This window comes from Echinops telfairi, unplaced genomic scaffold (assembly GCF_000313985.2).
Source record: "Echinops telfairi isolate 266 unplaced genomic scaffold, ASM31398v2 ScPeMD7_2;HRSCAF=8, whole genome shotgun sequence".
NCBI classification, from domain to species: Eukaryota; Metazoa; Chordata; class Mammalia; order Afrosoricida; family Tenrecidae; genus Echinops; species Echinops telfairi.
Window position 1 is genome coordinate 78,664,096 of NW_022103898.1, and position 12,341 is coordinate 78,676,436.

The 12,341-nt window shown below is 37.3% G+C and overlaps 1 protein-coding gene across 1 annotated transcript in view; it reads right to left on the reverse strand.

The window, feature by feature from the left end:
- The window catches only part of LOC101645820 (olfactory receptor 6C2-like), a 36,314-nt gene that overhangs the window by 5,792 nt on the left and 18,181 nt on the right, over positions 1 to 12,341 (reverse strand). The gene's annotated exons all lie outside the window — the stretch shown is intronic.

The window sequence follows — 12,341 nt, forward strand, 5'->3', positions numbered from 1 at the left end:
TTTAGCTCTCATGCTCTCTATGACTTTACTATAATCTCTACTTATTATCGCTGTACAATTGCGCCTACCAAACCTGTGATGTTTTGTGGGGTTCCCTCTTACCCTTAACCCCACAAGGTATTATAGGTAATGACTTTGTCACCTGTTGTTATATTATACAAGTATCTAGGAATACAAGCACAGGTGAGTGATATTTCTATAAAGGACAAGCTTTTTAAAAGTACATAGTTGTTTTCAGGTGAGAATCCACAAACGTGAGTGTGCTGATGGTCAGGTTCCCAGTGACACTCAGCATGTAGGTGAGAAATAGAAAAATGAAAATCAGAACCCGAAGCTCAGGACCATCTGTCAGGCCCAGCAGAATGAATATTGTAATTGTACTATTTCTCATCACTGATTTCTGGCTTCTGTCCAATCTGTATGTAGCACTCAGGGAAAATTTCTTATAAAATGTTTAAAAATTCAGTATATTTCAGTTTATAATCTTCATGACCATTTTGTATGTGTTACTTCCATCTTCTGTTAGGGGTTTCAGCATATGACTACTGCTAAGGTCAATTTTATAGATAACAATAATATCCTTTGAAGCCCAATAACTCTTCCCTTTTCACAAAGGAAATCCTAATCTTTTACCATTGCATTTATGTTTTACTCAGGTGATTTTAGGTGGTTTATTGTTGTTGTTCTTACACTGTTAGTATATAACAGATCCTTTGGCCTCACTGGGCAGACTTTATCGGAGAGCCTGCCTCTAGAAGGGAGCTCTTATTGGCTTGGCATTACATTTACTGTGGATTTAAGTGAAAACGCTTCTCCTTCGGCCTTGATGTTGTAGTCAAATCATGCAGTGAACTTAATTCGTGTGTCTCCAGGGCTGCTACATTTGTTAATAATCAGAACGATATTGAATCCAGAAGACAAGACTCTGAAGATTCTGCGTTTGTGATGCTCTGCTCCACCTAATTTTCTCAAGCATTAATCGTGTATTATAGCGACTGAGACGCATATGCGTCCAGTATACACTCAGTATCTTGACGTTTTCTTGCCCATTTGGTTGCTGGTTTGTTAGTTTTATGAGCCGTTACACTCCGTTGCCTACCCGTGTACCGTGTTCCTTACCGAGAGGAGGCAGAGTTCACGGTGACTGCCTCTGCTCACAGTAACCAAGACTGGGAAGAAGCATTGATAAAATTTCATCGTTTACCTGAAACTTATAAACTTCTTAGCGAAGTTAATATCTCTTATAACAATGATGAACTACAAATATATTTTTTGTACCCTTTGTACCCAGGTGACCTATTTTTCTTTCACCATCACCCTAATCTAGGCCCCCACGTGCCTACCTGTAGGTTAGTTACTATGAAATGCTATCAAGTTCTTTAAATTTTGGCATTTGTTCATTCTTGAAGTCATGACCTTTCTTTGCTCTTGGTTATTACAACTTACTGTATAATAAAAGCTAATAAACAGCTTTCTTATAAAATGCTACTTTCTGTTAATTATTTCTTTCAAATACATGTTTAAAATGAACACTGGAGTCATTTTGAGGTTCTGCTGTTTCAGCCAAAATATTATAATATACACAAACATACATATATTTAACCTTTTTTAACGTTTAGTTTCATCCCAATTTCCTCTCAAGCCGTAAGTTTTTGCTTCTTCAGTGTCTTCAGGGATATCTTTTCCCTCTGAGCAACCTCCTCGTCTGTTAGGAACAATTTGCTCCTCTGTAGTCAGGATCATCTCAATGTGACAGGGGAACTCAGGCACGTAGGGGCTGATCCAACCATGAGCTCTGAAAGTCCGGACGGTGGTGCATCTTGGGGGCTTTTTTCTCCTGGATGTGGCTCAATTACCAGAAAATCCACATAGAAAAGCCCTAAGTTCAGCACTATTCTCTGCATGTGTAAGCATGTGCAGTAAAAATTCAGTGCACCTTTTGGGCCACGGGCCCTGCGAACAAACCCACTTGTTTGACCTGGGCACAACCACCAACTCCACCCTTGTTAAGTTGGAAGAGAACACACTGCTTCTCCAATGTGACATCTTTCAAATACGTGGTGGCTTTCCAGATATGCTTCCCCTTGATGGGCTGGGAAGTTTCACTGTCCACTTAAAGTGGACCTGAAGATTCGACCGCCTTGATGTGCATAATTGTGTGGTGTTCTCTGGGTCAAGAGAGTATGAAACCATTTTGGCAGATCATCTCAGGTCGCAATGAGAAGAGTACATATTTCTATACATACAGAAAGTTTAATGTATAGCCAAAGTTGCTCTTCTTATTTTTTTATGTTAATTCAGAGAAAGAATTACTCATGTACTCTATCCATTAAAACACTCTCAGGCAATAACATTTATCTAGAGGAGACAAATTATAGTATAATAAATGACATCTCCCTAATATATCTTGGATATATTGGTAAATGTATAAATAATTCTTGAAGGTAATTTTATTTTATAGAGGAAAATGTGATCTAGTTTCTACAATGGTAAGTATAATTAAAAAAGACAGATTTTATCTTACTTGATTGTCATTATTTTAGATTTCCTTTGGGTTATTTAGACATTTCAATAGGGAAAATAATGTTTTATGAACACATTTTGGTGCAGCTTCCGCAGAAATAGTGCTGGCAGTAATTCCCATCTCAAGAAACTGAGTTGACTTCCTCCCCATGGGCTTCGTATTCATACAAACCCTCGGAAAAGAGTCTGATTTTGTTTATCATTGAAAATAAAATAAATTTTCTTCAAATACTGGAGCATGTCAGGAGCTCAACTCGTCCAGTGATGGAAGAGCTGGTATTCTAAATCAGAGAATCAGAGAAAAGGAATCCTACATTAGCTACTATAAGGTTTTTTTCTTCTTCGCCTTATTAAGTAGCTAAAAATGTCATTACATGAAAAGCAAAGTCACTTGGTGACCTACATTTAGGTGTCATTAATGAATTTTCTGATTATGAAACATGGCACACACACACACGCACAACACAAACTAAATCAGCTCTACTCCTTGGACCTTTCGCTGCATTATCTGTTTTCTGAAATCTTAGTAATAATATCCTAGATTTCTCTTTCCAGTTTTGTATGGTTTCCAATTTTTCATTTGTTTTGTCACTTTGTTCTTGTAGTATTTTTGTGAATGCCCCACTTGTTCTGTGTGCTTTCCTCGATGTTTTCTGAAGCTTTCTAATTCTTTCTCTAATCATTGAAAGTGTCTAAAGAGTTTATTTAATAGTTTTAGTGGCATATAATTCTCATATCCTATAATTTAATAGTTCAATCATTTTAAGAAGGGTTGTGCAATCATCACTACAAATAAATTCAGAACATTTTCTTCTTTCTTGTACTCATTGTTAGGTTTTTATTTGCCCCCAACCTCCCTTGCCATGCACCTAGGTAATTACTAATCCAGTACTGCCCCTATAAAGTATCTGGGGTCTTAAAGGCTTGAAGGTAAACAAGAAGTCATCTAGCACAGAAGCATCAAAGCCCACATAGAAAAAGCACACCAGCCTGTGTGGCCACGAAATGTCGAAGGGATCAGGTATCAGGCATCAAGGAACAAAAATCACATCATTGTGAATGAGGGGGAGTACAGAGTGGGGAACCAAAGGCCATTTGTGGGCAACTGGACATCCCCTTACAGATGAGTCATGGAGAGGAGACGAGCCAGTCAGGGTGCAGTGTAGCACTGATGAAACATACAACTTTCCTCTAATTCTTAATTGCTTCCTCCCCCCACTATCATGATCCCAATTCTACCTTACAAATCCGGCTAGACCAGAGGATGTACACTGGTACAGATAGGAACTGGAAACACAAGGAATCCAGGATGGATGATACCCTCACGACCAGTGGTGAGAGTAGCAATACCAGGAGGGTGCAGCAAAGGTGGGGTAGAAAGGGGGAACCGATTATGATGATCTACATATAACCTCCTCCCTGGGGGATGGACAACAGAAGAGTGGGTGAAGGGAGATGTCAGATAGTGTAAGATTAAATTATAATAACATAAATAAGCAATGGTTCATAACGGAGTGGGGAATGGGGAGGGAGGGGAAAATGAGGAACTGATGCCAAGGGTTCAAGTAGAAATTAAATGTTTTGAGAATGATGATGACAATAAATGTACTAAAGTGCTTGACACATGGATGGATGGATGGATAGTGATAAGTGTTTTATGAGGCCCCAATAAAACGATTTTTAAAAAAAGATAAAAAACAAAAATCGTGTACGACAATAACAAAACCAAACCAAGAAAAGCCTCAATTGAAAAGAACACAGAAAATATTTAAAACTGAAACAACATTGAGTCAAAAGGGAAACCAAATGGTAAGTTGTTACATTTTAACCACCTGCTTCTACCATTTTGTAGAAAGATGAGGCTTTCTACCCCTGTAATGAGTTACTCTCAGAAAGCCGCAAGGCAGTGCTTCTCTGTCCTATACGGTCTCTGTAAGCTGGAATTGACTCGGTAGTGGTGAATGAGCTATATCTGCCATAATCTCCTTTACAAGGCTTTTTGTCTGATGGCGGGGCTATTCGTATCCCTGGACTATGCTCAGAAAAGAATTAACGGAGGCTTATGCCACATAGTGCCCTATCAAATGGGCATTGGCCTGCCACTATCATCCATAGCATTTTATAAATGCTATGTTCACAATTTAAACTCTGATACCATTCCTTCATTTGGATTTTGATTTTATTATTTATAGTCCTTGGATTATACAGGCTGCTGTGCTTCTTCCATTTGAACTTAGTTGACATCTCACTTAGATGACTCCATGTTTTAAGACAAGCCTTTAAGACCACACATGTAATTCTTTATGATAGGCAGGCACCATCTGATTTTTCACCAGACTTTCTTATAGCATCCATATCTACTATGGATACATGATCTCTTCATGAGGGCAAGTACCCAGCAGGGCCATGTCAGAGGAAGAACTAATTATTTTTATATTAGGGCTAGAATTAAGTGCCTGGATGAGGACATCATGATTGGTAAAGTAGAGGGGCAGCGAAAAAGAGGAGAGCCCTCAAGGAGGTAGATTGACACAGTGGCTGCAACAATGGGCTCTGGCACAGGAACAATTCTGAGGATGACAAAGGATGTGGCAGTGTTTCCTTCTGTCATGCATGGTGACACTGTGAGTCAGAACTGATTGATGGCACCAAACAACAACAATTACATGCAAACCCAAGATCCATTCATTTATCTATGGTTTATATATGCCTTTGGTTCCTGATGGAGACATCATTATCATTTATGATAGAGAATATTATAAATCATCCCTGTTGGACATTAGGCAATTTTATGGATAGTGTCATTAACTCAGCCAATGGTATAGAATTTGAAACATGGTTGGAAGAAAGATGAGGGTTTCTACTCGCACAAAGAGTTACACTTTTACAAACACACAATGGCAATTCTACCCCCTCTTACAGGGTGCTTGTCCATAAGTCAGAATCAACATGATGGCAGTGAACTTGACTTGCAGTTTTTGAATAAATGAAATTACACATGTATAAACTGCCTTTTCAGATCAAAATACCTGTTGTTGATTTGTACAGATTAGTTAAAATGACTGGACACTCTTTAAATGTCAGTGAGGGATGGGAGAGGCAAAGCTTTTGATAACATTTATTTACCTCTAAGAGCAATATATTTCATTTAAAAAAATCAAAGAAAGCATTAAAGTGGTTCTGGGTAAGTCTTTCTACCACAATGTTCAGTAACAGTGATGATAAGGGACATTCTTTTCCAGTGCCCTTTGTCAAAGGAAATATTTTAAGTTTTCCCCATTGAATGTGATGTTGGACATTGGAGTTTTTGTATACAGCCTTGATTGTGCTGAAGAATTTTCCTTTGATTCCTATTGAATTGAGTGTTTTATGGGAAATTGGTGTTGGATATTGGCAAATGCTCCTCCTCCCCCCTCCCATCTATTGATATGATCATGTAGCTCTTGTCTATGTAGTAGACAACTTTGATTGTTTTTTGAATGCTGAACCATGCTTGCATCCCTGGTATGAAGCTCACTTAGTTATGATGACTTATTTTTTGATACATTGTTTGATTTTATTGGCTTGAATTTTGTTGATAAATTTTGTTTCTCACTTCTAATAGAGATATTGGTTAGCAGTTCAGTCTTTATGGAGTCTTTGCCTGCTTTTGGTTTCAGGGTTATACTCACTGCAAAGAATGAGTTTGGGAGTCAGTTTCTAATTCTGGAATAGTCTTTGTATAAATGGATACTCTTCCCTGAATGCTTGGTAGAATTCCCCTGTGAAGCCATTTTGTCCTGGACTTTTATTAGTTGGAAGTTTCGTGATTAATTTTTCTATTTCTTCTTTTGTTATGGGTATGCTCAGGTTTTCTGCCTCTGTCTACATTAGTTTGAGTAGATGGTGTGCTTCTAGGTATTTGCCCATTTCTTCTAGATTATCAAAAATTTTGCAGTACAGTCTTTCATTATTTGATAACTTCATTTATATATGTTTGACGTCACCTTTTCATCTCTAATTCTAGATATTTTTCATGATTGCTTTCTTTTACTTTGTTAAGTTGCTAGTTTGTCAATTTTGTTAATCAGTTCAAAGAACAAAGTTCTTGTCTTCATGCTTGTTATCTGGACGCCATATTCACCTAGAAGTCTAAGTATCATTCTTTGGAATTTCTTTTCATGTTGTCTAAATGTCATTTCTTTTCAAGTAATATTTCTGGTACTGTATTTAAATCATTTATTTAATTCTGCACCACTGCCCCCTTTCTACTGGTAAGCTGTAATTTGTGTTTTGTCTATGATAGTTTGGTGTTTTGTCTTTCTATTTAATTTACTCTTATATTTAGATGTGTTCCTAAGAGGTATAGTAGAAAATTCTAGTATGTGCACAGTTTCCCTTTGCTGTTGAGGGTGCATTTGTCTGAGTTTGACAGCTGTCTCTTACTGCTCTGGTGATGCTAAAAGACAGAAAGAATCACAGTAAACAAAGGTATACAGGGAGAATAATTCTCATAGAAAATAGAGAATGGGAAATAAAACTAAGAGAAAAAGAAGGATAGAGAAAAATGAAAAGTGAAACAGCACTAAAGAAAAGAGAGCGAGAGGAATAAAGCAAACAAAACAAGGAAAGGGAAAGACAAAAAGGGGGTTAATAAAAAGAAGGCTCCAGGGGGGATGTATTGCACTTACAGAGGAAAAGTAGGGTACAGGGCACTCAATAATGAAAGGTGCCCCTTGCAAGTCCAGCAGCTCATAGCGGTTAAGATGACATGGGAGGGACATCAAATGCTGCCAGTCTCATTGGTATCTAGGATCAGAGAAACTGAACTGGCGATAGTTTTCATGCCAATTCAGAGGGTGGCTTCAGTCAGGGTGGTTGTTACTGGAAGAAACTCTTTCGGGTGTATAGTGTAGCAAGTGCTGAGAAGCTTGCTATAGAAGCAGTTGTTGTCTGACTAAGGGGTTTAGTGGTCACACCTGGTGGTTTAGTGGTCACACCTGGGGTTGTAATCTGCATGGTCCAGCAGCTCCCCAGGATCAGTTACAGCCTCTGAAACCCAATGAAGTCACTATCAGTCATCCTTGAGTCAATGGCAGGGAATTTGGTTTGTTTGTTTGTTTGGTCTTCCTGGAGTTGGTGGTATTAGGCCACATGTCTGTAACAGCACATGTTCTAGTCTAATGAAGTAGAGTCATGCAGATGTGTGGGTGATACATGAGAATCTGACTCCAAAGTCATGCAAAACAGGGGCTATGCCGAGTGGTTGTCATTCATATTGATTGGATGAATGTAGGAGCTGATCATGCTTGTAGTTTCCAGGACATTTTGGAGAACAAGGAGAGGGCATATCTTTCTGATGGACAATCACCTATCAGAGTGCTTATTCTGGTCCTGGGCAAGTAGCCTTGATTGCCATGTTGCTATCTGGATCGAATGTTCCACATAGCCACACTGTGTCAGGTCAACTGACAAGTTACCCTTTCCATCTCTTTCCAATCTCCCGGCTTCTCTTTAGTTTATGCTCCTAGTCAATATTCAGTCCACTTCCCTATCTGATTTTTATGAAGCCTAGATTTCCAGTATGATCAATGACAACATTTCCAGTTGTCTTTCCAATTATTTTTGTATAGATTCTGTGTAGATTCCCTACCTACTCTTTCATCTTGCTGGAAATTTCCTCTAATTTCCTCTAACATCAACTTATTTTTAAAATATTATACATTTTTCCTTCATATTGTGCTCAGTCCCTTTCTTTTAACATTATAAAAAGCCTTCAATAAATTCTTGATGCTTCCAAATACATACATGCTTAACATATGGCAAAATCTACGGGACCTAGATGCTTGCAAAATGAAAAAAACAAGCTTATCAAATGCACAATTAAAAGATATATTTAGTGGGTGAGGGAGGGGAAAAAAGAAGAGCTCCTACCAGGGACTCTAGTAGAAAATGTTTTAGAAACTATGATGGCAACATATGTACAAATATACTGCATACAATTGAGGTATGGAATGTTATAAGAGCTGTAAGAGCCACCAACAAAATGATTTAAATAAATAAATAAATGAAAGCTATATTTGTGGGAACTACATAGGAAATAAGCCTCCAGTGATCTCCCTTTATTCTTAGTGAAAGGATGAGATGAAAGGGGTAACTGAAGAGAGTGCATTGCAGAGATGAGTATAGAATATCAAAGGGATAAACCTTACTCAAATAGTTAAAATCTTTTCATTTGATTCTTCATCAGATGCTCGCTGGACCTGATCTGGTCAACATTTTCTGTATTTTGCTTAATGTTTGTTTGTTCATATTAAGGTTTATCTCAGATATGTTTTGTCATTGGGGCATCACCTTCTTGAAGTTGTGTTATGTGTTACATTTTCTTTTAGTTGCTGCTTGCTTGATATGGTCTTGTCCAGTCTCTGATCTTTATATGGTTATATCTGTATTTGTTAGGTGTGCTTCTTGTAAGCAGCATATTGACGGATTTTTTTCCCTTACCCATTCTGTTATTCTCTGTCTCTTTACTGGTGCTTTCAGTCCATTAACATTCAGTAAGATTATTGATAAGGATGTATTTGTAACTGCCATTTTGGTTTATATTGGTGTGTGTTGTGAGAGAATGTGTTTGCATATTAGTTTGTATGTTTAGTTTCTTGGTTCTTCCTGTAATACTTCCTGTGGTAATTTCTCTGAGTGTAGTGGTTTTTGTGAGGAATTATCTTGTATGTTGGTTACAGGTTTGGGTGTTGTTGTAGATTTGGGGGCCATAGTACTTCATTGAGTATCTTATGTAGTGGTGATTTTCTTTTTGTGAATTACTTTACTATCTCCTTGTCTTGGAATACTTTTATTTCTCCATTATATTTAGGTGATATTTTTGCTGGGTATAAGATTCTAGGGTGACAGGAAATGTAGCTCCATTGTCTTCTTGCCTGCATAATTTCTGCTGAGAAATCTTAGGTTATTATCATTCCTGACCTTGTGTATGTAATTGGGCTTTTTTTTCCCTCTGGCTACTCTTAGAATTTTTTCCTTCTCATTGATGTTTGCTTGACTACAAAACGCTGGGAGATTTCCTTTGAGGTCTCTCCTGATTGGAGTTTTATTGGCTTCCTGGAAAACTATCTGTTGATCCTTTAGGTATTGAGAAATATTTTCTTCCAGTAGTCCTATGATTATTATATGTGGATTATTTTGTTTCTTCCTCTTCTGGAATCACTATACAACATAGGTTGTTCCTCTTGATTGTGCACCACATTGTCCTCAAGCTTTTCTCAGTCTGTGTTTCTTTCTATTGTCTCCCTCCAGCACTCCAGATTGGAGTTTATAGATGTATCTTCAAGATCACTAATTTGGGGTTCTATTTGTTTTTCTATTCTTTTATAGTATTGTATAATTCCACTATTGTAGTCTTTGACTTTTTCTTTTTACTGTTTGGAGTTTTTCTTGTACAGCATGTGGTGAGGTTTTTAGTTTTTCTCTTTTTTCACTTTCCCCTCAAACTCTTTCTTCATCTGTTGTAGGAGTGCAGTCAGCATTATTTTAAGTTCTGTTTCTGGTAATTCCATAAACTGTTTGACTTCAGGCATTTCATTTAAGTCTGGTTGGTTGTCAATTATTTCTGTCTGTTTCTATGCAAGTGTGTTTACTGATATCTTCAGGTATGAGGATTAGTTTTGCTGAGTAAGGCTGGAGCTCTCTCAGCTTATGGAGAGAGTTAATGTATTTACTGTTTATGTCCACTCCAGGCTTCTCCAGAAAGTTATCCTCACACAGTTCTGTAGCCTGTGTAATCTCTGCAATCAGGGAGGTACTTTTGTAATGGAGTACAACTGAGATCCCTGGGGTTGAATGGTAAGGCAAGCCAATCGGTGTGTATATCTACCACAGGCTGATCATGCAGAGCTAAGACCCTGAAATTCAGCCAGTCAGCCACCCTATCTAGCTTCTGGACCTGATAAAATCATTCACAAAAGTTAGGGAGCTGTTTTCCTTCAGCTTGTGCCAAGGGCAATGACAAAGTGGAATCTACCAGCAGTCATTGCTGCTCTTTTATTTTAATAAGCATATGTCTATATATCTTTATGTGCTAATTACACTGTTGGAAGTATAATATATCCTTCTCTGTTGCCTCTCTGTGCTGATCTCTGCTGAATCCACCCAATGGGTATTATTTGTTTGCCATCTTATTCTTCCTTCTTCTACTCAGTTATATCTCTACTTTTTAATATGTGTTCTCTGCCTTTTACATGATTAATTATCTTGTAAATTATAAGTTTTCTTTTATATCCTTAGTGAATATATATGTGAATACAATTTGATGAATGTAAAAGATAATATTTCTACAACATATAACTCCATATATACATGCAAATAAATATATATATTTTAACATTCTTATTTTACCATAGGGATTGCCATTCTTTGGTTTAAATTATATTATATATTAACTTTAAATATTTCTATTTTAAAAAAAATATGCACCTTTTAAGTTTAATTAATTCTCTTGGAAAATAATGTTTATAACTTTTATGAGAGCAATATTTGCTTATTGATATCCATGCTGCTGCTATTTTAAATAGACTCTAAATATTTGCTATTTGTTCAGTCAGATGTAACATTCTCCTATTAATTGAAAGTTGCCTATTGAAATTCCTGAATTTTATGAATATGTAAAAATATCCTCAGGAGAAGAAAGAATGTGCCTCACTCAATCAGTTTTAAGGCACCATCAATTGGAAAAACTACTATTAATTGATATACCACTAATTAAAAAAATAATATTGCCCATTTAGTTATGAATGATGCCAGATGATATTCTGTGATGACATAGCTTCACTTCAAAAAATAATCCACTATAAAATGAAATAGAGGAAAGTACTAGGAAGCAAGGGCATTTATAGAGGTCTAATTATAAGCATGTATATGTGTAAATATATTTATATACAATGATGTGGGAATAGAACTATGTACATATATTTATATGTTAAGTACAAAGATATCAGATGGACATTGGGCCTCTGATCAAGTGTACCCTCAATGCAGTAACAGTTTTTTCTACTAAACCGGCACTCTGTTATGTTCATTTTTCCTGACACAATCGCTAAAAACAAAATGGGTTCATAAGAAAATGTGGTAAAGAAAGCTAATAGTGTCCAGCTATCAAAAGATATAGCATCTGGGGTCTTAAAGGCTTGAAGATAAAGAAGTGGCCATCTTAGAGGCTTGAAGATAAAGAAGTGATCATCTAGGCAAGAAGCAACAAAGCCCACATAACAGAAGTACACTAGCCTGTGGGATCATGAGTTGTCATTGGGATTAGGTATCAGGCATCAAAGACCCAAAACAAAACAAAACGAAACAAAAATCATATCAATGTGGATGAGGGGGGAGGCAGAGTAAAGACCCAAAGCCCAACGGTAGTAAATTGGACATCCCTTTCAGAAGGGTCACACAGAAGAGACGAGTCAGTCAGCATGCAGTATAGTGCTGATGAAACATACAACTTTCCTCTAGTTCTTTAATGCTTCTTTCCCCAATCTATCAGGTCCCTAATTCTTCCTTGCAAATCCTACAAGACCAGAGTATGAACCCTGGTACAGATAGGAGCTGTAAACACAGAGAATCCAGGACAGATAAACCCCTCAGGACCAAAATGTGAGTAGCAATACCAGGAGGGTAAGGTGAAGTTGGGGGGAGAAAGGGAGAACTAATCACAGTACTCTACATATAACCCTCTCCTAGGGGGATGGAGAGAAAAGTGGGGGAAAGGAGACATTAGTTGGTGTGGACATGAAATAATAATTTATAAATTATCAAGCATTCATGAGGGA